At 36.4% G+C, this 25,608-nt stretch overlaps 1 long non-coding RNA gene across 7 annotated transcripts; it reads left to right on the forward strand.

The window, feature by feature from the left end:
* Nucleotides 1-356: 356 nt before the first annotated feature.
* LOC134759402 (uncharacterized) lies at nucleotides 357-22,526 on the forward strand. 7 transcript variants are annotated; one of them, XR_010135924.1, is made up of 8 exons: nucleotides 357-591; nucleotides 1,359-1,541; nucleotides 2,739-2,809; nucleotides 11,685-11,810; nucleotides 14,381-14,494; nucleotides 16,773-16,877; nucleotides 20,055-20,146; nucleotides 21,131-22,526. It is a non-coding gene; the product is annotated as an uncharacterized LOC134759402 (long non-coding RNA). The 7 variants fall into 7 exon arrangements; XR_010135923.1 differs by having other exon boundaries at nucleotides 358-591; nucleotides 1,442-1,541; XR_010135928.1 differs by lacking the exon at nucleotides 357-591 and adding an exon at nucleotides 613-889 and having other exon boundaries at nucleotides 1,442-1,541.
* The last annotated feature ends 3,082 nt before the right edge of the window (nucleotides 22,527-25,608 follow it).

Below are 25,608 nucleotides of genomic sequence, written 5' to 3' on the forward strand. Positions count from 1 at the left end.
GTATTTCCTGCTTGTTTCCTGCACGCACAGTCGCGCGAGGCACAGCCCCGAGTGACCCACGCACCAGTGGCCCGCGCTTCCAGACGCGCCGCCGCAGGCCGGCTAGGGCAGCCTGAGCCGCTTCCCGCCCCCGCGGGGACCGTCGCCAGCCCGTAGCTCTAGCGGGAGGCGGTTCCACAGCGCACGCGGCAGCCCCACCACAGCCAGCACCGGCGCCTCAGGCGGGCTTTCCTCCCCTCGGGGAGGCGCGAATCCTCTGGGGCTCCTCGAGAGGGAGCCAGGGAGCAGCTGCGTGCGGACATCTTTTGGCCCTCTGCGGCCGCCGTAGCTCCCCGGCAGAAACGCGGAAGTGGAAATCTCAGCCATTCAGCGTTTGGGTCAAGACGAAGGCGGGTTCTGGACAGACGTACACTGTCAAGGAGTGTTTACTTCGCCTCCACTTCTGTTCCTCTCCGCCCTGGTGCTGCTGCGGGTCACATACTCGTCCTGAGTCTGCTTCAGCCTCTCCGTGCAGAAGTCTCCCGGAGCCATGGCCGAGAACTCTTATGTGAAGTCGACCAAGCTTGTGCTCAAGGGAACCAAGGCGAAGAGGTGGGTCCTGCAGCTCCGGCGGGAGTCTCTTCAGTTCTTTTCGGACGCACTCCACCCCCGCGAATCCGGTAGAAGTCGTGGCCCGGAGAGCCGGCTTTGTGGCCTCCCAGGCTTCGCCCTGGCCCCTCTCCAGACTGGACAGAGGCAGGACCGCGGTTCCTGGCGCCTGTGCAGAGAGGAGCAGCCTCCCGTGCGGACGACCCTGGAAACAGGATAGACGGGCGGGTGACCCGTGGCCCCGTACCCACGAGTTTGGGTCCCCTGAGGCATCTCTCCAGGCCTCTGCCTGGTGGTCTGCGTTAGTCTGATCTCGTAGTTCATGATAATAACTTCCTTTGTTAGGGATGATTATTTTCTCCATTGTCTCTTCCTGGAAAAATTATTGATTAATTTTTTCTAAGCTAATATGTAGAGTGAAACCAGGATGAATCACACAGTGGTTGAAGTGTATATGGGCTTTGATAGGGATGTGGGCTCGAACCTGCACTCTGTCATTTACTAATTTTGTAATTTGTGTCAAATTGGTTAATATGTCTGAACTTCCATTTACTCATTAACAGATCAAATATCTTTGAACTCCGTTTACACATTTATACTTTCAGACCATTTTTTATACCTTTAGAAGACGGTGAGGATTAAATGAGAGAACATATATGCAGTAAATAAATTGAGCCAAATGTGAGGAGGAGGTCGTAGTGGTAATTTATTAGCTCTTTAGGAGAAAAATACCTGTGCACTCATATCCCCGCTTCTTTTATAACTGGCAGATTTGCCCGAGGTTGATTGTACATAGAAATATTGAGCATTTCCTCCTGGTCTCCGTGATAAACAGAGGTTTTGATATTTTTAGACGAGATGGAAAGAAAGTATCAAGGAGTGAGCTGAGGCCACTGCCCTTGAGAACCCTCTCGAGGAGTCTGGGCTCATGAAGATGCCAGAATAAGTGGCAGGTATGTTCTGAATGAATCTGAGATTTTTACTCTGTGAATTTCCTGTGAGGAGTGGTGAGTTATCTTCTGAAAACTTTATGATGAAAATGCAGACAAGAGTGTCTTAAGATTATCGTAATGATCATAATTAATGCTTATATAGCACTTTCAGTGTGCCAAGAAATTGTTTTAGGCACTTTGCACGTTAACTTTTTTCAAATCACTCTTGATTTTTTATTTTTTTATTGCGATGTAATTCATAATTATAAAATTCACCCTTTTGTACAGTCAGTGGTTTTTAGTATATATTCATGAGGTTCACCACTGTCTAGTTGCTGAGCATTTTCGTCATCTCAGAAGGAAATCTCTTCCTACCCATTAAAGCAGTCACATCCCATCCTCTCCCTCTCCTAGTCCTTGGCAACCACTAGTCTGCTATCTATGTGAAATTGCCTATTCTGAATATTTCCTAAGAAATCATGCAACATGTGGCCTTTCGTATATGGCTTCTTTCACTTATAATATTCTTGAGGTCCATCATTGTTGTAGCACATGTTCCTTTTCATGGCTGCGTAGTAGTCCATTTTATGGATGTAACACTTTGTTCATCCATTCGTCAGTTGATGAAAATTTAGGTTGTTTCCCCTTTTTGACTATTTTGACTAATGCTAGTGTGAATATTCTTATGTAAGTATTTTTGTGGGCATATGTTTTCATTTCCCTTGGGTTTACATACTTAGGAGTAAAATTGCTGGGTCATATGGTAACTCTAACATTTTGAGGAACCACAAACTGTTTCCTGTAGATGCTGCACCATTTTACATTTCCACCAGCAATGTGTGAAGATGCATATTACCTCTTAATCCTCACAATAGCCTTAAGGGTTAAGTTATTATCCTAATTTTTTAAGTGGAGAAACTGACTCACAGAGAGATTCAGTACCTTTTCCAAAAATCGCAGAGCTAAGAAGTGACAGAATCAGGATTTAAAATCTGGCAGTGTGGCTCTACAATCTGCGTTGAACTTTAACATAATATGGACAAAGCCTGAAGCAAATTCTCAGTACTGTATTTAAGAGGGCATAGCAATGTAAGTCTTCCTAAGTCAATAATTTATAAATGAAACAGCTTAAAAGACTTCCAAGTTTCAATCTTATGATATTTATTTATCACACAAATCAATATACCTAAACTCATCTATATAAATTACGTCCTGTAGTAAGAAGAAAAAGAGCAAAGATAAGAAGAGAAAATGAGAAGAAGATGAAGAAACCCAGCTTGATATTGTTGGTAAGTCAGTTTTCAGTGCTGTATTCTGAAAAATTTAACATTTCCTGAGATCTCATTGAAAATATTTTCCTAGTTAGAAATTTATGATGTATTCATATTTGTCTTAAAGTCCTTAAATATTACCTACAGTTGTGAATTCCATTTATTCTTTAGCACAGTAGATGCTACTGATGCCTTTACTTCATTGTCAGAACAGAGCACAGGAGAGAGGAAGTACAACTCTCTGACTTAGTAGCCACCATTAGACTGCTTAGTAGCCAGAGATTCTGATACATAATTTTAAAGTCTTAATGTAAATGTTATTCAACCAAATATACTTTACAAGTTGTTGTCTTTGAACATGTATACATTTTAGTTATAGAAGTCAGTTGTCTCTTAAACGAAGTATCTTCACAGGAAAAATCATAATCTCGTCAACTCTAAAATGAATGAAAATTTTAAATAAATATCAGGGTAGCCTGTAAATGATACTAGAAATAAACTGATCCAAAAACATTTAACCAGCCTATTTTCCATTTAGTTGTTTCCATACTTTTTTTTTCTCTTTTAAAACTTGGCAAGTTGCATTTTGAATCTTCATAAATTATGGTAGCTTAAAAAATATATAAAATATGGAATGGTATAAAGCTACTGTTCTGGAAGAATCATTGCTTTTGAAATGGCAAATCAACAATTCTAAAATTAGGGTAAATATCTAGGGTAGATATGTAGATGTGGAATTGCTGTGTCAAAGGATAGGTGAATGTTTAACTATGTAAGAAACTGCCAAAAATTTTCTAAAGTGGTTGTGCCATTTTACCCTCCCACCAAGAATGAATTAGTGCTCCAGTTACATCCTTGCCAAGAGTTGATGGTGTTATCAGTCTTTTCTCCCAGTCTGAGTTTTATCTTTTCAGTTTCTTAATGGTGGTTTTCAGATGGACAGCATTTTTTTTTTTTTTTTTTTGAAATGGAGTCTCGCTCTGTCGCCCAGGCTGGAGGGCAGTGGCGTCATCTCGGTTCACTGCAAGCTCCACCTCCCAGGTTCATGCCATTCTCGTGCCTCAGCCTCCCAACTATCTGGAACTACAGGCACCCGCCACCACGCCCAGCTAATTTTTTGTGTTTTTAGTAGCGACATGGTTTTACCATGTTAGCCAGGATGGTCTGAAACTTTTAATTTGTATAAAGCTTAATTTATTTTTTCTTTTATGGTTACTGCCTTATCTCTTTGATCTAAGAGATCTTTGCTTATCCCAAAGTCAGGAAAATATTGTACATTGTCTTTTAGAGGCATCATAGTTTTAGTTTTTACATTAAATCAGTCATTAATCTCAAATTAATTTTTGGCATGGTGTGAGTTTGGTTTCAAGATTTACTTTTTTTCTTTTTTAACATCTTGATAGACATTTGTGCCAGCACCACTGGTGTTTCCTTTTTCCATTAATCCAGTCTTGTATCTTCATAAAAAATCAATTACCTTTCTATGTATTGGTCTATTTCTGGACTGTGTTCTATCGATTGTCTGTTTTTCTGTTGGTATATTTCTCTTGATTGTTATAATTTCATGAAGTCTTGAGATCAGGTAGTGTGTGTCCTCCAACTTTGTACTTGCTATTAGTTTATTAATTTCTACAGTGAAGCCTGTTGGATTTTCTCAGATTTTGTATTGAGTCCAGAACATTTGAGGGAGAATCAACATCTTAATATTGGGCCTCAATATTTCATAATTTTCAATGTAGCAGTCTTGCATGCCTGTTTAAAAATGTATTCTTAAGTGTTTTATAATTTTGCACTACTGTCAATACAACTTTTGAATTTGATTTTCCAGTTTTTTGCTGTCAGTATATAGATATGCAGTTGATTTTTGTATAGTGACTTTGTAGTCTGATAAGTCTGTTTCACTTATTACTTCTAGTGCTTTGTTTATGTAGAAAACTAAGAAATTTGCAATTATGTTTTCTGTGACTATCGTTTTACTTCTTTCTTTCTAATCCTTATGTCTTGTCTTGCTTTTTATTGGTTATTATACTGTCCAGCACTTCCATAGTGTTGAACAGAAGTCACGAGAATGCGCATAATTGCATTTTTTCCAAGCTTAGGCAGAAAGCTTTCAGTAGTCCACCATATGGTGTGATGTCTATAGGATCTGCAGAGAAAACCTTTATCAAAATGAATACATTCCTTTTAAACTTTGTTTCTTGGGAGTTTTTATCATAACGATGTTTAATGCTGTCAAATGCCTCTTTCTGTATCTGTTGAGATGATTATACAACTTTCTTCATTCTGCCAATGAATTACATTGGTTTCATTTTCAACTTTTAAACTAACTTTACATCCCTGAGATAAACCCCACTTGGTTGTGGTGCATTGTTCTTTGGAATATTGCTAGAGTTAAATTCTAGTTTTTTTTTTTTTTTATTTAAGATTTCTATATTGGGGTTGATGGGAGATATTGGACTTTTGTATCCTTTTCTTGTAATGTCTTTATTTGATTTTGGTGTCAAGTGATATTGGGTGTCATAAAATTAGATGGGAAGTGCTGTCTCTTCCCTGTTTTTGGAAATAGCTGTGTAACATGGGTATGATTTCTTCTTTACATGTTTGATAGGATTTACCAGTGAAGTCATCTGAACCTAGAGGGTTTGGTTTGGTTTGGTTTTAGTTTTTTTGTGGGAGAATTAAGATTTTTTAAGAGATATTTTCAGATTTTTCTGTTGTCAGTTTTGGTAATTTGTGTCTTTTAGGAAAACTTCCTTTCATCCAAGTTGTTGGATTTATTGGCATAAAATTGTTCAGAATATTCCTTTAATATCCTTTTAATGCCTGTAGAATCTAATCTGTATTGCGGTCTCTTCATATTGGTAATTTGTGTTTTTTGTGTTTTTTCCTGGATCAGTCAGTCTAGCTGGAGGTTTATCAATTCTTTATAAGATCACTTATTTTAGATGATTAATGATCTTTTAGTACAGGGGTATGCAATCTTTTAGCTTCCCTGGACCACAATGGAAGGAGAAGAACTGTCTTGGGCCACACATAGAATACAATAACGATAAGCTGATGAGCCAAAAGAAAAGGAAAAGCAAAAAAATCTCATAATGTTTCAAGAAAGTTTATGAATTTGTGTTGGGCTGCATTCAAAGCTGGCCTGTACCACATGCAGCCCTCAGATTGGACAAGCCTGTTTCAGTATTACTTACTTTCTCTTTTTTTCATTTTCTATTTCATTTATTTTTAGTCTTTTTTTTCCTCCCTTTAACTTATTTTCAGTTTACTTTGCTCTTGTTTTATTGCTTCTTAAGAAGGGAGTTAGATCTCTTCATTCCACTTTAGTTTTAGTTACAGTCAACACATTTTGTTTTCATTTTCATTCCATTCAAAATATTATCTAGTTTTCCTTGTGATTTTTCTTTTCGTGGACACTTCAGTTATTTAAAAGTGTATTGTTTTTTATTTCTACTACATAGACATATTATAGGTATGTTATTGTTGCTGATTTCTAATTCATTTATAGTATAGTTGGAGAATATACTAACTTACTGAATTTCCATGTACACTTGAAAAGAATGTGTATTCTGCAGATGTTGTTTCAGGGGTTTTTTTTTTTTTTTTTTTTTTGGAGATGAAGTCTCGCCCTGTTGCCCAGCAGGCTGGAGTGCAGTGGCGCAATCTAGGCTCCACTGCAGACTCCACCTCTCTGGTTCAAGTGATTCTCCTGCCTCAGCCTCCGGAGGAGCTGGAATTACAGGCACCTGCCACCACGCCTGGCTAACTTTTTTATATTTTTAATAGAGGCGGGGATTCACCACGTTGGCCAAGCTGGTCTCAAACTCCTGACTTCAGGAGACCCACCCACCTTGGCCTTCCAAAGTGCTGGGATTACGGACGTGAGCCGTGGCGCCCGGTGGTTCAGTGTTCTTTAGATGTCAGTTAGATGAACTGGTGGAGCTTGTGACTGCACATCTTCTGGGTCCTTACTGATTTTTTACTCATCCTGCAATGTATTGCGAGTTATGTTAAAATCTCCAGCTGTAATTCTAGATCTGTCTACTTGAGCAGTTTTTGCTTAAAGTATTTTGAAGCTGTCATGTGTACACATTTAGGATTTTTAAGTCTTCCTCATGAATTCAGTCTTTCATTTTCATAACATTTTAACCTTTATTTCTGTTAAATGTCTTAATGCCTAGTTAAATTATTTGACCACCCTTTTGCTTCTGTCAAGCCTGGGCCTTTGTTAGTTTGTGCTTATTTATTAGGTTTTTGCCTGTAGACTTAGACAGTGACTCTTACTCTAGGAAAGGCTCATCCTCATGGGCCTCAGCCACATGTTCTAGGTATACTTGGTGAGTTCTCACCACTCTGCTGTGTCCCAAATTTGTGTGATCTCTGGCATCTCCAGTCAGCCCTCAGAAGTGCCAGCCACTCTGTATAGGCCTTGTGGAGCCTGTTTGCTCTATGCACTCCCCCCAGCCCTTGGCCCCAGACCTGCAGAGAACATTTGCATACACTTTTGAGGCCTCACCTTTATGTAGTTCCCTCTTCTCCTGTACCTTATTCTATAAACTCCAAACATGTTAGCACTGCAAGACTCTCAGCGTAGTGACAGTGACATTGCCTCATTTTTGGAGGTCTCTACCTCTCTCTGTGTGGTCAAGAAACTGCCATTGGGCAGAAAACAGAAGTGTGTGTGAGATTTGCTTCCTGTGTTTTCCTGTTCTCAAATATCACAGTCCTGTTCTGCCTGTGTTCCAATCCCCGAAAACAGTTTTCTCAAATATTCTATCCAGTTACTGTTTTCTCATTGGTCATCGTGGAGGGCAAATCCATCTCGGCTGGAAGAGGAAGTCCTTCTGCGTCTTTTTCTCTTTGTCCTTCCACCTTCTTTTGCATTATGAATTTTCTAAACTTGCCGTATAAGTAAGCATGGCCTATTTGTGAAGGGAAAGAAAAAAACTTTTAATTTTTTAAAGCTGTTCTGTTGGTTGCTCACAGGGATCTGAAGGGATTTGTAAATAGGATGAAAGAAATTCTGCCTTTCACATGGAGAATCCCATTTGTGACATTCATAAAAATGAGCATGTCTGTAAGCAAAGAGTTTCACTGAGTTCTGCTAGATTCAGAAGCAATTGAACTTACAACATCGTAGTTTGCAAAACGCAGATTTGATTTACCCAGGAACTAAAGCTAAGTAAGCTATGGGTTAATAGAAGGTCTGTGAAGGGTACTTAGACTACAGTAAGATTGGGGAAGAAAATTCCATTACAAAATCTAAGATATATCATTCCTTTTTGCCAAGCAAATAATGAAGGCAGAGATTTAAAGGGGCCCTTAGCACAGAAGCACTGAGTTAGTCAGAAGGCGAGGTGAGCTGTCACACAGCCTTGATGCTAGAATGAGGGTGCCTTGGTAGTATCTTATCAGCCATGACAATTGTGCATCAGGCCATTTTTTTTTTTTTTTTTTTTGAGACAGGCTCTTGCTTTGTTGCTCAGGCTGGAGTGCAGTGACATGATCATGGCTGAGTGCACGCTCAACCTCATAGACTCAAGCAATCCTCTCATCTCGGACTCCCGAGTAGCTGGGACCACAGTCTTGTACCAACATAGCCAGCTAATTTCTTAATTTTTTTGTAAAGATGGGGGTCTCCTTTTGTTACCTAGGCTGATTTTGAACTCCTGGGCTTAAGTGATTCTCCTGCTTCCACCTCTCAAAGTGCTAGATTACAGGCATGCCAGACATATGTAAACATTATAAACTATGTGAAAATATGTGAAAAGCTTTATTATGCATTGTGAGACAACACAGCGGGAATATTTCACAATCTGCCTAAGGTTTAAAGGGAAATAACTAAGCATGTGTCTAAATAGCAAGTAATGTTTTAGAGCGGATTCTCTTAAATTCAGCTTGGGCGTCTGCAGCATATACACAGCTTGAGCTGTAACCTGACATAGAGACAGGCAACTTCAGTGCCCACTGTTCTTAGGATCTACTGCTTTTTCACAGCTAAAACCCCCGAGTGGCACTGTTAAGTATTATGATATGTTACTTTAGTCGTTAAACATATAAGCATACCTCCAAAGGTTGAATGTAGGCCACTTGCAGAAAGTAGGCAGAATGCTCACGTTTAATTCTTGATGATAGTGTGTTTAGCTTTCTTATTCTTTGAAATCTCATTGAGAAAAAATACTGGCATCTGCTCAAAGTAATTTCTTTTTCAGTTGACAATATTATAAGTAATGTTATTGTATCAATTCCCTACTTGGACAGAGTGTGAAAATTTTGAGGAGTTTGTCTGCCAGAAATTTCTTCTTCATTTGCAAAACATTAATGAGATATTATATTTAAATGATTTTATTTAATATTAAGGGTACTTGGTGAATGTGGCATAGAACATACAAAGTAAAACTAATTTAAAATTATTAACTATTACATTTATAAGAAAGACTTGCTAATCATAACACTGTTCATAATGATTCAGAATAAAGCATTATTTCTTTTAGTGAAAACAATTGTAGCTATAACTCAATCATCTAAATTGTCATTAGTTTTATTGCTTTCTAATCGTCTTTAGATGAAATTTTAATTTTGATTAATGTTCTTTTTCTCCATTGGTTTTGAGTGTGTGTGGAGGTAAAATACACAGAATATAGAATTTGCCAGTTTTTCTATTTTCACGTGTACACTTCAGTGGCATTTAAATGCATGCACCATTTTATCTTCCCACCAGCATTGCAGAGGGTTTCAGTTTCTCCACATCCTGCCCAACATTTGTTTTTCTGGTTTTCTTGGTTTCTGTTTTTTGTTTGTTTTGATAATAGCATTCTAATGGGTGTGAAGTGGTATTTCATTATGGTTTTGATTTATATTTCCCTAGTGACTAGTGATGTTGAGCATCTTTTCGAGTGCTTATTGACCATTTGTATATCATCTTTGGAGCAATGTCCATGTATATCCTTTGCCCAGTTTTGAATTGTGGTGTTTGTCTTTTTGGAGTTCTCTATATAGTCTGGATATGAATTCCTTACAATGTATGTAATTTAGAAATATTTTCTCCATTCTCTGGGTTGCCTTTTACTCTGTTGACAGTGGTTCTTGATGCACAAAAGTTTTTAATTCTGATGAAGTCCAGTTTGTCTATGTTTTCTTTTGTTGCCTGTGCCTTTGATGCTCTATATAAGAAATCATTGCCAAATTCATTGTCGTGAAACTTTTCCCATTTTCTTCTAAAAGTTTTCTAACTTTAGCTCTTACATTTAGGTCTTTGGTCTATTTTAAGTTACTTTTTGTATTTGGTGTTAGATAAGGGTCCAACTTCATTTTAGCTAAAATTTTATGTATTTTAAAATTGATTATGAAAAGCATGAAATGTTTAGTTGAATAGAAAATTTTGTGCAGTGGAATTAACTGAATCTTTAAAACCTTTTTATTATGGAAATATCCAAGCTAATCCATACATAGAAGAATATAATGGATCCCCATGTGCCCAGGCCCCAGCATTAATTATCAATATTTTGCCAATCTCATTTCATTTACTTAATCACCCACACACACATTTTTTCGTAGAAAATTTTAAGTAAAATCACAGATATTATGTCATTTTACCCATAACTACATAAATGTACATTTCTTAACGTGGTATGTATTTCTCTCATCACCTGTTTTGTTCTTTATTTTTATACATTATAGTATGTCATTATCAGACCTTGTAAAATTAACAAGAATTCCTTAATATGTAATATCCAGTTGATGATTGACTCATTTCTATTCTAGTTAAAGTACAATTTAGGAGGAGGTTTGAGGATATTTTTTAACATTAAGATATAAACTTTTATAACAACTGTTAAAATAATTTTTGCTAGAGTCTAATATTTCTATTGGAAAATTGGAATTTAGTATACATAGACACAGATTCTGCTCATTTTGCTTTCAATCTAAAATCATAGTTAAGATTACTGGCCAGGCACCGTGGCTCCCACCTGTAATCCCAGCACTTTGGGAGGCAGAGGTGGGTGGATCACGAGGTCAGGAGTTCAAGACCAGCCTGGCCAATGTGGTGAAACCCCATCTCTACTGAAAATACAAAAAATATTATTCAGGCATGTTGGCAGGCTCTTGTAACCCCAGCTACTCGGGAAGCTGAGGCAGAGAATTGTTTGAACCCGGGAGGCAGAGGTCGCAGTAAGCCAAGATCGCACCACTGCACTCCAGCCTGGGTGAAAGAGTGAGACTCCGTCTCAAAAAAAAAAAAAAAGATTACTATGATAGAAAGTCTTCCTGTAGAGGCATTTTTAAGAAACATTATGGTAGACATTGCCTCTGGAAAGCAGGCATGAATAGATGGCTGGGGTCTTTCATGAGAGTGACCATTCTCCATATATCAATTTGTATCTTACATGTTGTCTTTTGTTTTGTTTTGGTCTTTTTCTGAGACAGGATCTTGCTCTGTCACTCAGGCTAGAGTGCAGTGGTGTGATCATAGCTCACTATAACCTTGAACTCCTGGGCTCAAGTGATTCTCTTTTCCAGCTCCCTGAGTAGCTGGGATTACAGGCATACACCCCCATGGCTGGCTGTATGTTGCTATTTTGTATTTTAAAAACTTAATTCTGACTCTGCTGGTAGTTGCATGAATCTGTGCACATACATGCATATACATGTAAAACTGGTGAAATCTGAATAAGCTTCATGGATTATATCAGTGTCAGTTTCCTGATTCTAACAGTGTATGATACTTATGCAAGATGTCATCATTGTGACAAAGCGAGTAAAGGATATGTGAGATCTTTGTATTATTTCTTACGACTGAAAATAAAAAGTTTTAAAACTAAGTTATAATAACAAAGAACTCTGTGTCAAAACTAAAATATAAAGTTGAAATATCAATTTTATTTTTTAGGAATCTGGTGGACAGTAAAAAACTTTGGCGAAATTTCAGGAACCATAGCCATTGAAATGGATGAGGGAACCTATATACAAGCACTTAACAATGGTCTTTTTACCCTGGGAGCTCCACACTAAGAAGGTTTGTGTCTGGAAGGGAAGATCCTGCCGCAAGTGTAGATTTTGGGACATTCATTCACTTAGGCCAAACTCTAACTAGTCTCAAATATTTTCCAAAGGAATGGAACCATTGAATTTGACTCTTCCATTATTTTTTAATTCCTTAATATTTACCAGCCATTGGAAAGTCCCTCTTTCTAACATAAGCATTTGAAAACATTCCGTGTAGTTCCAGAAGGGTATCTTTGGAAATCAAAACAACATGAATAATTAAAATAGTAAGTGGAAAGAAAAAGGAAACATATTTGAGTCAAACATGTTTGAATTTCTTTTTTATTCAGACCTGTTACCAAAACTAACCTGGGTGCATTTAACAATTTGAAGTTTGCTCATTTTCTTTAGTCCATTAGAGGAAGCACTAACGAGTTACAAAGTAATTAGTAGATAAAAAGCAGTATCATTTGGTCAGCAAGGCCATCCATTAAATAAATGAAAGCATTTAGCTTTTTAAATAAGTGCTTATTTATGACTGTATTTTAAAACATAAAGAGAAGCTATCTCGAAAGCTATTAAATAAGCATTATATCACCCTGTCTTACTCAGTGTATAAAATTAACATTGTAGTTAAAAGAAGGTAAAATAGATCTTGATTCCAAAGATACAGTATTACAGTGACATCAGTATATCTGAATATTCTTACATTTAATTGCAGAAGAAAATAACCACATTTTTTAAAGCAAAATAATGTCTTTATATTTGCAGTAAATGTCAAATTTATTTTCAAATGTTTTTTCTCCAATAATTGATGAGGGCCCTAGTCCTCCAGAGCAGTTTATGGCTGTCAAATTATCTGATTCCAGGTGATCTTATGTTGTAATATAATTAGTAACTAGTTATTTTAAAAATTTAATTGTATTCATTAAAAATTTTAGTATCTGTCTTAAGCCCACGGTAATTTTGATATAAAAAACAAAATAGCTTTTTTGAAAAGTAGATTTTCTGATCTAATTTTAATGGATTTCCTATCAATATATAATGCTAGGCTGGAAAAAAGATGTGTAAGTTAAAAAATGCAGATTAATAATTTCACACACCAAATGAGATAGATTAAAAAATAAATCAAATAGTACAAAACCTGGTTCACTGTTGCTATGATATTTAAACTCACTGTTTGGAAGGCTAAAGACAAACAGGAAGACTAAAAAAAGGAATATTGTTGAAACCAGCAGAGAATGTTACAGCATTGTAACTACCAAAAGAATATATTTACTCACTATTTTTACAGTCATTTTATAAAATAACCTTTTTTATTCTCTCCTTGTGCAGCAGTATAGAATGATTCTTTGGGTAAAAGATACTGAAAGTGAATTTACATATTTTAGTAATTGGTTACATCAACATGATAATGATTTCCGTTATATAATCATTAATGTATAAAGGAGTAAAATTCAATTCTGACATCCGAGGAGATTCTTGGTAAGGTGAAAGAAATCATAATTTTAAAAAATCACATTAAGATGATTATTTCTATACTTTCTTCGAAAGTCTGATAAGTAGGGTGAAAGACAAAGAATAAAAGCAGAGGAAGAAAAATTTCAGTAGTTTTAAACTGCTTTACAATTATAAACAAAAAAAGATTATAAAGAAAGTTAACTGACAAATGAGGAAAATATTTGCAACAACCTTAATAGGCAGTGAGATTTTACTCTTCATATGTATCTTGTATAGAATTCATAGCACTGAAGACCCCAGTAGAAAAATTGCGAACAATCAGATCTGAATAGAAAAATGAACAAGGGACATTACCAGATAAACTAAAAACTAAAAAGGAAAGGAAAAAAAAAAAACAATTGTTATTCTAGTTAACTACTAAAATGCAAATTAATAGGATACTGTTTTTTTCCCATATCAGGTTTTCAAGTATTTTCTTAGAGTCATAATTTTAAAAAAAAATCCATGATACAAAACATACTCTGTTAATTTGAGGTAAGAATGTACATGGAAGCAGCATTTTCTGGAAAACAGTGTGATGACATAAGAACTTTATAGTTTATACCCTTCGATCCAATTATTTCTAGGAATTTTTTCTAAGGATAAATCAGTTTTATGTACAGAATAGATGTAAATAGTACTATTTGTGATAAGAGAAAAACTAAGTTTTAGTAATTTATTATTGAACTTATAACTAAAGAGGTATAATTGAAGAATGATGGATTTTGAAAATATTTGTTACGTAATATATAAGGTACAATGTTTATATTAAAACAGCAAAATATAAAATTAATTTAAAACTGCGCACACCACCATGCCCAGCTAACTTTTTAAATTTTTTGTAGAGATGGAGTCTCACTCTGTTGTCCAGGCTGATCTTGAACTTCTTGCCTCAAGCAATTCTCCCATTGCCTTCCCAAAACACAGAGATTACAGGAGTGAGTCACCACTCAGCCACATGCATCTTTTGAACACTTGGAATATGTCCAGTCTGAAATTTTAGATATGTACACACCCACACACATACACAAGTCCTGTTTTGATGTTCTATAATTAATTTTCTCTCAGTTTTTAACTTTTATCTATCATATTAATGTATAGAATTGCCCTGAAATCTGGCTATGGAAAATATCTTGGTATAAATTCAGATGAACTTGTTGTTGAGCGTTCAGATGCAATTGAACCAAGAGAACAGGGGGATCCAGTCTTTCAAATGTAAGTGTTGTTATTGTTTACAAAAACTTCCTGTCAGTTTAACAGAAAGTCTGTAACAGTCAATCATAATATATTTAAAAAGAAAAAGTAGGATGCAATAGTATAATACATTAAACTGGAATAAATCAGTAAGAACATAGAGCCTTAAAGAGATCTCATAATATAGTGCAACAAAAATAGCATTAGTACTTTTGCCCACAATTATTTCTGTATACCCTTAGTGCCTAGATATGGATCTCATTTCCATTGAAGAACCAGTCAATTTTAGGTCTCAGAGTAGGAAAACAGAATAGTTCTTAAGTATCTTCTTTGTAGCAGAAATCATGGATGCTTTCAGAAACATTACAGACTGTAAGCGAACTGTGGAGCTAGCTAAGACAAAGTTGTGACAATTTGTGTATAAAATATAAATAATAATAGTTCATTGAAGTAAATTATCTCTAAAAGACTTTCAGTTCATAAGCTTAAAATAGTTTACGAAAAGATAGTTTTAATATAAGAAGAAAAATGATAATATACTAATTCTTAATTTTAGTAAGTAGACAGTTGTAGTATATGGATGTTTTGTTAAATCTTTGTTGATACAGAATACATAATTTCCCTTTTCTGTTTGTGTGAGAAGTAAAGATTTAACAAAAATATGTGAGTGCTAAACTGTCTTTAAAAAGTAGATCACTATATCAGAAACAGTAAGGACCAGTGGGCACCACGCAGAACAAGCAAATAGAAGATAAGTTCAGACTTTGAGTAGCAGCTTTAGTAGTATACAATAATGAACTGAAAATAGGAACTCAGCAGTGTTTTCTAAGATGACAGATTAAACAAACATCCTACCAGAAAGAGGTAATCACTTAGACTAAGTTCCTCATCCCCTAGGATAAAATCTTAAGTCAGTGACTTGAAAACTGTTTTGACCTAATCCATTGAGAAATGCATTTTTACATTGCAGCCCAGCACACACATATGTATAACTGAAGCAAGAGTTGTACTTAACAATACTTACTTATCCATGTGTTATGCACCTTGATATTTCTTATTCTCTTTTACCCCTTTCTCTGTGTGTCTGTGTGTATTCCTTTTCCCCCCCACCCACCCAATACCGTTCAGGAAACACTACATTGATTTCATTACCTGTAATGTGTTGCAACCCCTTTGAGATGATCCTACTAGTTATGATGAGATACTTCTAATAAAAGTTACACCAGTAGAAAATGCCAATATTTCATAAGGCCAGGATGATGACTTAGATAGTACTAATAATACAACACTTTAGGAAAGTTCATTTCATTTTATTTTTAGGAATGACACTAAGTTTCAAATATTTAAATTTAAATGAAAGAGGATCTTTAAACTCTATTGCAAAAAGGACTCAGCTGAATAATCTGTGGCAGAGGTTTAAATCACCTGGACCACACCATGCGATGTGAACCGCCATGTTCCAGGGCTCACCAGGAGCCATCCAGATGAGAGACCACCCAGCCCTTGTGACTTGACTAAGATATTAAATCCATGTTATCAGCACGTTTTTAACTGGATGTGATATAAGGTTAACATATTTTGTAATCATTATATTTATAAATATTTTGTCTAAATATTATGGTATTCCAAGTTTTCCAAAAGAATCAATCAAATACAAGTTATAAATAAACATTTTATTTGTTATGGGAGTTAAGCTAACCATATTTATAACCCAGATTTAGATACACAAGAAAATCAGTTTTTAAAATTTTGTTTAATAGAAAGCAGTGAATACATCAAACATTAAACAACTAAAACAGTATATGAATATTTATTTTCACACACAAAAGTCCCTCAGTCATTGATTCTTAAATTCAAAACACCAAAGGCATTGTATATAACTTTTCATGTTTTCTAATTCCGAAAAAAATAAATTTTACTTAAAATGCTAATATTTTAATAGAGTATGCATTCATAATTATGTTCTTGTCTTTAAAGTTAATTTTTCAAACAGAACTAAACAGTTTTATCTTCAGTAGATCTTTTAGAAAGCAAGCAATCCTACCTCATCTAATTAGAATTTAGTCCTACTAGGAAGATACACTACAAATGTTTATTGTGGTAATCTTTGAATAGTAAAATGAAAGGTGATTTTGGTTTCCTTTTCTATATGTTCTTGTATTATATTTTTTACGTTCTTCTCTTAAGTTCTTTTCTGTGATTTTTAAATCAGGGAGGAAAAATTAATTCAGTCTAAACACTTAATGTTTCTTCTACAAGAAGTATCCTCATGGCTATTTTGTTATTTTGTTTCACTTAGGGGAAAATGGCTTTATTGGCCTCAAATAGCTGCTTTATTAGATGCAATGAAGCAGGAGACATAGAAGCATAAAGTAAAACAGCAGGAGAAGAAGAAATGATCAAGGTAATGATGACATTTTATACGGATGACTGCATTCACACATGCGATGTGACTGTATCTCTTTAAAATGTTAAATCATCATTTACTGTCACATTAAAGGTTTAGTTAATAGCTTTTTTAATGTGCTATTTCAAATAGACTCATTTTTAATTATAAGTCACATAGTTGATGGCTTGTTTATACAATGTTGTAGAGAAATCAGTTCATCTAGGAGCTGACTTGCCATTATCTCCATGGATTAGTATTTTTTTCTGGTAGTTCCACATGCTCTTTTTAAGCTTTCATTTTCTTGTTTTCTTGCTTGTATTTTAAAATCTAATTTTTAAAATAGATAACATGTACACGTGATCCAACATTTTTAAATAAAAGCATATGAAGATGAAGACATATGCCTGCCATGCTTCTTACTCACCTGTGTCCTAGCTCCTGTTCCTCTTTCCCTTTGTTTTGTTTTTTTATAGCCTCCTAAAATTTCTTTATAAACATATGAATACATTTATAATTTTCAATATTTTTACACTAAAGGCAGCCTCCTCTATAGTCTTCTCAACTTCTGATTTTTTTCCCTTAAAATTGTATCTTGGAGAGTTTTCTATTATTAGTTTGAATGTACAAAATTTTCTCTTTTTCTTGCTTTTCTTTTTCTCTCTGTTTTTTAAAAGCCACATAATATTCCATTTTAGGGATGTACCTTAATTTATGTAGTCTTTTATAGATGGAAATTTAGGCTGTTTCCAGTCTTTTGCTCTTATAAACAGTGCTGCAGTACATAACATTGAATATGCATCAATTTGTAGATGTGCAGGTGGACCTGAAGATAAATTTCCAGAAGCAGAATTACCAGGTCGGGGTATAAGCGTTTGTATTTATGTAATGCTTGAGCTTCTGTGATGATAATCACTCTATGAAACAAAAAATCATAGCAGAACTTCTGGGGCCTTAGCCCTTACATTTTAAAAATATTTTTATTAATAGTACCTGTCTTCTTTGCATTAGGAGAAACATGAATCACATGAAACATGATTTTTATTTTTAAAATGTGTGTGCCTCACTAAGCTGGAAATAAAAGTTCCTTATTCCAGGCTAAATTCCCTCATCCGTAGTTAGACACGTTATCCATTGCACCAGTGGCCTGTGCCCTCCCTAATCCTACTGTTTGTTTTACATCATTGTAAAAGTTAAACAGACATCTTCATATCAAGGTGAAATTCTAAATAATACTGTGAATATAACCTAGATAAATCAGGTAGTTAACTGGAATTTGATGAAAACATTTAAGGCCTAATTTCTTAGACTCACAAAAGCCACTGATCTTTAATGATAAACATATACCACGATGTGTCTAAAGAATAACTCCCCCCTTCTTGACACATGGTTTTTCTGTGTCTTGGCATTCCAACGCAGTACTGAGCATCGTGAACCTTGATTTGTTTGTCTCTGTTGGGAATCACAAGTTGCATCCAGTCTGACCTAGATTTGCTGGCATTGTGGGGGCCAGAGTGGAAGGCTCTAAGAGAGGTGGCAAATGCCTTTTCTAAAATGCCCTTCATTCTTATAATTAGAGCATAAAAATTTATGTTACATTTTTCTTTACTGCCAGTGTAATTTAAAAGCATCTCTCAATTCTCTGTACGTGCTTCATGTTAGATTTCCGGTCATATGTTTGATTTTCTTTTTAGAATAGTCTTGATTTCAGATAATTTCAAATCTGAAGCTCAAACAATTTCAATCAAAAATGTAGATATTTTCTTGCAGTTAGAGAAGTGAAATGCTATATTTTTTCACTGCATGCATCCGGCACATGCGTTGTAGTCTTGAATTTCCATAATGCTCCTGTCAGGTGGATGTGACCTCAGCCTTACAGACAGGAAGACAGCCTCTGACCCTCCTTACATCCTCGTGGTTTTTGTCAGTCAGTTCATGGAAATCACAGTGATTTCAAGGTATGGTAAGACAGGATGTGTACCCAGGCTCAGCTGACTCCAGAGGCCACTCTCAGTATTTCATAGCACATTGCTTCTCAGGAAACAGGTCATTGAGGAAATGCAGATGGGTTTGTGACTTGCATTTAATTTAATTTATTTATATTTTATTGTATCATGTTTAAATTTTTTTCATCTGGATATCATCACAAAAGTGTTATTGAAGGCAACAATTGCAAATATATGTGCAGTGCTTTGCACTTATACAAAGACACAAAGATACACAAAGATTGCATTTTTCACTATTTAAAGCAATTTTCAGATGAAATACAAAGTTTTCTGGGTCTCTTTGGTTACTCAAGTACTTGGAAGCTCTGAACAGTGATTATTTAGGACTCTTTTCATACCATTTAATTGCAGGCTGTCCTAATTAATCTCTGTCAGCCCTTCACCTTTAGGACCTTGCCTTATCTACCAGAACACGGATCCCTCTTACTAAAGGTAGCATTGTGTTACAGGCCCTAGCAGGGAATGTTTTGAGGTCTGGGACCCCTCAAATCAAAACTGTCACAAAGATGTCATTGGCACAAACATGTTATTTGTCATCACTTTCTAAGCAGCTCTGAAACTGGACTCTGGCCACAGAGATCCCTTAGGAGACATGAATCCTTACCATTGCCCATTGCCTGTTCTGTGGGTGATCCTAATTGTTGAATGCAGATTAATTAACTTATGACATGTGATAGTAAACATCTATCCAACTTAGGAGGACATAAGAAGCTACTAAAAGAGGTGGGTTCCAATTAATTAAAAACAAGTTGTGTAATGTTAAAAGTTTTAATAGTTTGGTAATAGCCTGTGCAATGTAAAATAGCTATTGAGCTTTCAATCTGACCAAATGACACTTGTCTACTAGGGATAATTTGATCCTAGTGTATTCACTTGGAGGACAAAATTAAATTAATGATTGCTTTATTGCCTAGCAGGATCTGATGTATAAAATGTTTCTGAAATAATTTTGTCTGTAGTGTTTCTGACACAAGGGCTGAGGAGGAAGCATGTGATAGCACTTACTCATATAGATTATATATATGAAGTAAAAACACATAGCCAGAACCGGTCTTTTTCTGAATATTGTTGCTCAGTTAATTTTTTCTTCTGCATAAGAAATCATCTCGGATGTTCTTATGTGATATGTAAAGTGGTGAAGGTGGAAGATAAACATATAACCCATTGGATTCTCTTTTCCAATATCTAGATTAGATCCTGCGCTGAAAGAGAAACCAAGAAAAAAGATGACATTCCAGAAGAAGACAAAGGAAATGTAAAACAATGTGAAATCAATTATGTGTATGTATGCTTTTCCTTTTAGACCTACAGATTTGACAGTGAAGTGCTTCTCAAAGTGCTTTCAAAATAAATTACCTAATTAGCTGGGGATGGTGGTGCATGCCTGTAGGCCCAGCCACTTGGGAGGCTGAGACAGGAGGATTGTTTGAGCCCAGGAGTTCAAGGCTGCAGTAAGCTCTGATCACCACTGCATTCCAGCCTGGGTGACAGAGCAAGACCCTGTCTGAAAAAATGAAAACTGATGGACAAGAAGAGGCAACACAATGTAGCCTCTAGGACAGAGCACTGAGCTAAATGCTTTTTTTTCTGGAGGGTTCAGTTTTCCTAATCATCCTACCAGCTCCCAAAGCTAGTCACTCAGGTTAGTCAATCTCTCTATTCATTCATAGAATGGGCATGATGCCAGTCAAAGTCTGTGCTATGGCCAGGACACAGGGGACTCCAGCCAGCATGCCCTAATAGAAGTGGGGCCTTGTGGTACCCAGTCAATGAGTGGCCCTGCTCTTGAGAGGTCATGAAGGTCGTCTTTGTTGTTCAGAATCCCCAGCTTATTAAAAAAAATACAGTTAGACTTTTTTTTTCTTCCTCAATAAGGAGTCTCACTCTGTCCCCCAGACTGGAGTGCAGTGCCACGATCTCAGCTCATTGCAACCTCCGCCTCCCACGTTCATGTGATTCTCCTTTCTCAGCCTCCCGAGTAGCTGGGACTACAGGCGCACGCCACTATGCTCTGCTAATTTTTGTATTTTTAGTGGAGATGGGGTTTCACCATGTTGGCCAGGCTGTTCTCGAACTCCTGACCTCGAGTGATCTGCCTGCCTTGGCCTCCCAAAGTGCTGGGATTGCAGGTGTGACCCACTGTGCCTGGCCTATAATTAGACTTTTTAATAAGTGAAAAAGAAATTAACAGTATTTATAAATTTAATAGTAAATATGTATAATCAGAGTTTGAGGTATTTTTCAATGAAGACATTTTCTTTGGAGAAAGAAATTTCAGAGCTTCCAAGACCACAAAGTTAAAATAATTAAAGAAGACAGTAAAATTCTTAAAAAGGCTCAGAAAGATGGATTTTTGCATGAGATGCTTCTGGACAGGTAGCTATTTATTTACTTATTTCCACTATTTTCAGTAGCCAATAGAAATGGCATGTAGAAAACCTGTATTCTCTTAAATTACTGTAGTTTTCACATTTTTGTCTTTATTTCTAATTTATGAGTGTGGCAATATTACCTAGAGAGGATATCATGAGTTTGGGAAAAGACTGTCAAGAAAGAATATCTAAAAATTGTAACCGATTCTAAGTATATACTTTAAGAAATTCAGGTTTGACTGTATCTACTTCATAAATTTATCATTATCTTTTTATAACTATTACAACCAGAGTTAGAGAGAAGCAGTTTGACTAATATAAAAATTATGTGGATTCTGTTACAGTAGTTCAGGTTCCTTAAAATAAGCATAGATCAATTAAAAAACTAAGTATATAAGCTAAACAAGTGAAATTGAAGCAGTTTTTTTGTAAGATTTGGAAGAGTACAGGATGTTTATCATACCACATTATTAATATTTATTACTCTTCCTATGTAGACAAGTAATGTCCTAGAGTTACAACGTAGAAAAACAGAGATGTTTAGCTGTGAGTGTACAAGTATAAATCAATTAAGTGCCAGATTTGGATAATCACCAGCCGCTCATTCAAGTCATATGTTCCAAAGTTACTCTTACCCTTTTTTTACATTACTTGATAAAGGCAATGTTTAATTACATATTTCCTGTTAACTAGCTGGTAGAGTTCATACCTAAAGTTGGTAAATAATGTTAAGAATTTTTTTCCAGCTGAGTAAATGAATATGTATGTAGTTGTAAGAAATCAAGAAGAGGTTATAAAATATAATCAGGATGTGGACTCTAAAACGGAATAACCTCTATGTCCTGTAACTTTTATCACTTGTAATAATACAGCATTCTCACCCTGTTAAATGGAAATTTAGAGCACCATTAAATTCTGGAATAATTAAAATTGCTATTTGGATTGAAAAAGCCCTTAGACAACATTTATTGAATATTAGGAAATAACTTTTATAAGATTAGAATCCATTTTTTATAGAAACCAAATTTAAAAGTATACATATTTTAATATAAGTGTTGTGGTAACACAGTAACCAAAATTGAGCACACATTTTTAAAGCTTTTTATATTTATTAGCAGTTGAATATATATGGCATGTTTTACATAGATTAATTTTACTATTTTTCTTTGTTTTAACTGGAGAGCCAAATTGAAACGGACAGATACTGCAAATGACTGGGACTTTTGTTTCTGCCTTATCTTTTTGTGTTTTTTTCTGAATAAAATATTCATAGGAAATGCTTTTACAGAGTTCTTGAGTTGTTGTGAAATTGTTGTTTAGCTAGTAGCTAGTTTAACCAGGATTAAGCAAGTTTAATCAGGATTCTTCATGGATGTACTTTTTAGCTAACTACAGTTTTTCATATGGAAATGAAACTTACAGTACACATTTAACGTACCACAGAATTTTTTTCTGGATTTCCTGTCCTGAAGCATGAAGTGTACTAGAAACCAATTCTTCCTGCGCTACTTGTGGAATCTTTCTTACTGGATCATAATCTTACTTTACTTTATACAATAGATGCTTAATCAGTGCCTTTAATAGGAAGTGAGAAACTCCCAATCCAATCAACAAGGCTTTGATTCTACCTCCTAAGTACTACCCAGATCACAGACAATCCAAATATCAGAACTAGGGGGCTGGGCAGAGAGGAAAAATCATCTATTAGGGAGTGGGACAGAAAGTGGAAACATTACAAAGAAGCAAGTGGGCTCAGGACAGAGGCGAGAGTAGTACTGGGGAAAATCCCTACTGAGGACAGGTTTGCCACAGTGGATATGTATGTGATGCTTTTGTCCTCGTGGGCTGAAATGGAAGCTAATAAAGAAGTTCAGATGCTACGTGTTGCTTAGGTCTGCTTTGTTGAAGCCTGTCTCTTTCAGAGTTCCTAAACACAATATTCCCGTGGCATCTAATCCCAGTGAGAGCTCCAAATCCAGGCCGTGTATCAGATGCCACGGGAAATTCTGCCTCAGGACTGAGGTTGGTTCAAGCATCTGGATGATGTCAAAAGTCCACGTTGTGTGCTGGCCTAACCTGAAAGACCCTATCTAGTTCTAGCCTTTAAATTCCTTCTGTCACCAAATCTAGAGTTACATGGCATCTGTACAAGCTAGGTAGCTGAGGCATGGGATCAGCCCTATAAAGGAGCTTTTGGAGCTTTTGTTGTAGGTCTAGCTTCAACTTGGCACTCCACTTCCAATAGCTGGACTTTCTCTCATCTTGTGTTCTGATCCTTGGATTGGGAACAAAGTAACCACTCTGATCCCACAAAGCAGAGGTTCCGGTTCCCAACTGGTGACTATTTTGCCTCCCAGGGGACATTTTTGGTTTTCACAACTGGAATACGGTGTTAGACGGTAGAGGCTAGGGATGCTGCAAAGCATGTGGCATAATCCTGTTCCGCCAAGAATGCTAACAGTGCCAAGGTTATGGAGCCTTCCCACCCAAGGGCTTGGTCTATTCCTTGCTTCTGTCAGCTCCCTAACCCTTAAACACAACAGTTCAAATATATATGCATAAGCATCTCCTAGGGACCTGCACGTTTCCAATATCAACTACTGAGATCCATCCGTAGAGATGCAGGCTTAGGAGGTCTAGGATTGGGCTCAAAGTTTGCATTTTAACAAGTACTCCAGGTCATTCTGAAGCAAGTGATACAAACCACACAATGAGGAACACCGCCTTCAAGAGACTGAATCTTGCTTCCCAACACTAGCTTGGTATCTGAGACCATCTGCCTGCTGACTGGCTTTCCTGTCACAAACATTCTGCATGTAGGCACAGTGTGTTCCTAGAGTCCATGTTAACTCGTTCACCCTCATGTTCCCTTGGTTCCTGTCCCCAGTCCAGCGAGCAGAACTGATTACAGATCTTGACAACAGAAGATACAGATTTAAAATAATTTGCCTGTTCCCGTGGACTTTATCCACTAGTGAAGGAAGACAAGTGGACCATGGGAGAGGGTAGGTGGGGGCTCCTTCCCTATTCCTCCCATTCCACTTTTTACAAACCCCAGCTAGACCACTGGGAGAGCAACGGAAGTTAAGAATGACTGCATCTAAATATTGTCGTCTGGTCCACTCTTCTTCCATCTTGTACACAAGGATATGAGTTTTGTTTAAAGCACTACTGAAACCAAGATAAACTCTGGCTTAGCAAGCCCCTGACGGATCAGTCTAGTAATCTTATCAAAACCAAGATTACCTAAAAACACTAACCAAAGGAAAAGCTCCCTCACCCCAACCTATGACTGCTCACATATTTCAGATTGAATCATTTCAATTGTATTTTAAGGTTCATTGACCCTTTACCACCTCCAAGCTGCTCCTCAACACAACTGATTATTATTTTTTAATTTTGAAAACTTTCTCTCTTCTAGAAATTCCACTTGAGCCTTTGTTATTATTGTAGTTTCTTCTACCCTGCTGTGATTTCCTATCCATTTATTTTAAGGGTTTTTGGGGTTTTGATTTTAATAAGAATTACAATAGCTACTTTGAAAATCCATACTAATTCCAACATCTGGGTCATCTCGAGGTCAGTCGCTATTGATTGCCTTTTTCTTTGAATATGTTTCTTTATATGTTTGATATAATGGGATTGAATTCTGAAGATTGTAAAACTAGATTTTGTTTTGTTCCTCTGAAAATTTTGATAATTTTTTGTTGTATTTATTGTATTTTGTTTGATTTTTTCTATTGTATACTTTACAATATATTTTCCTCCAATGATTTTGACATTTCTCTTTCTCAAAATATTTATGTTTATGTTAACAATTATACAAAGTAGCTTGGTGCAGTGGCTCCCATCTGTAATTCCAGAATTTTAGAGGCCAAGGCAGAAGGGTCACTGGAGCCCAGGAGTTGGAAACCAGCCTAGACAACAGGGCAAGACACTGTCTCCACAAAAAATTATTAGGGTGGTGCAAAAAGTAATTGCGGGTTTTGCCATTACTTTCAATGGCAAAACCCACAATTACTCTTGCACCAACCTGATAAAAAGTAAGCTGGGTATGGTGGTGGCATGTGTCTGTGGTCTCCGCTATTTGGGAAGTGAAGGCAGAGGTGGGAGGATTCCTTGAGCCCAGAAGTTCCAGACCAGCCTGAGACACTGTCTCTATGAGAAAAAAAAAAAAATTAGCTGGGCCCACGTACCTGTGGTACTAGCTACTTCGGAGGCAAAGGCAGAGGTGCCAGAATCACTGGAGAACAGAGGCTCAAGGCTACAGGGCACTGTGATTGTGCCACTGCACTCCAGCCTGGGTGATGGAGCACGACCCTGACTCCAAATAATAATAATAATTACAAAAAGAAAGACTTAGAACACCAG

Source organism: Pongo abelii, chromosome 11, assembly GCF_028885655.2.
Source record: "Pongo abelii isolate AG06213 chromosome 11, NHGRI_mPonAbe1-v2.0_pri, whole genome shotgun sequence".
NCBI lineage: Eukaryota > Metazoa > Chordata > Mammalia > Primates > Hominidae > Pongo > Pongo abelii.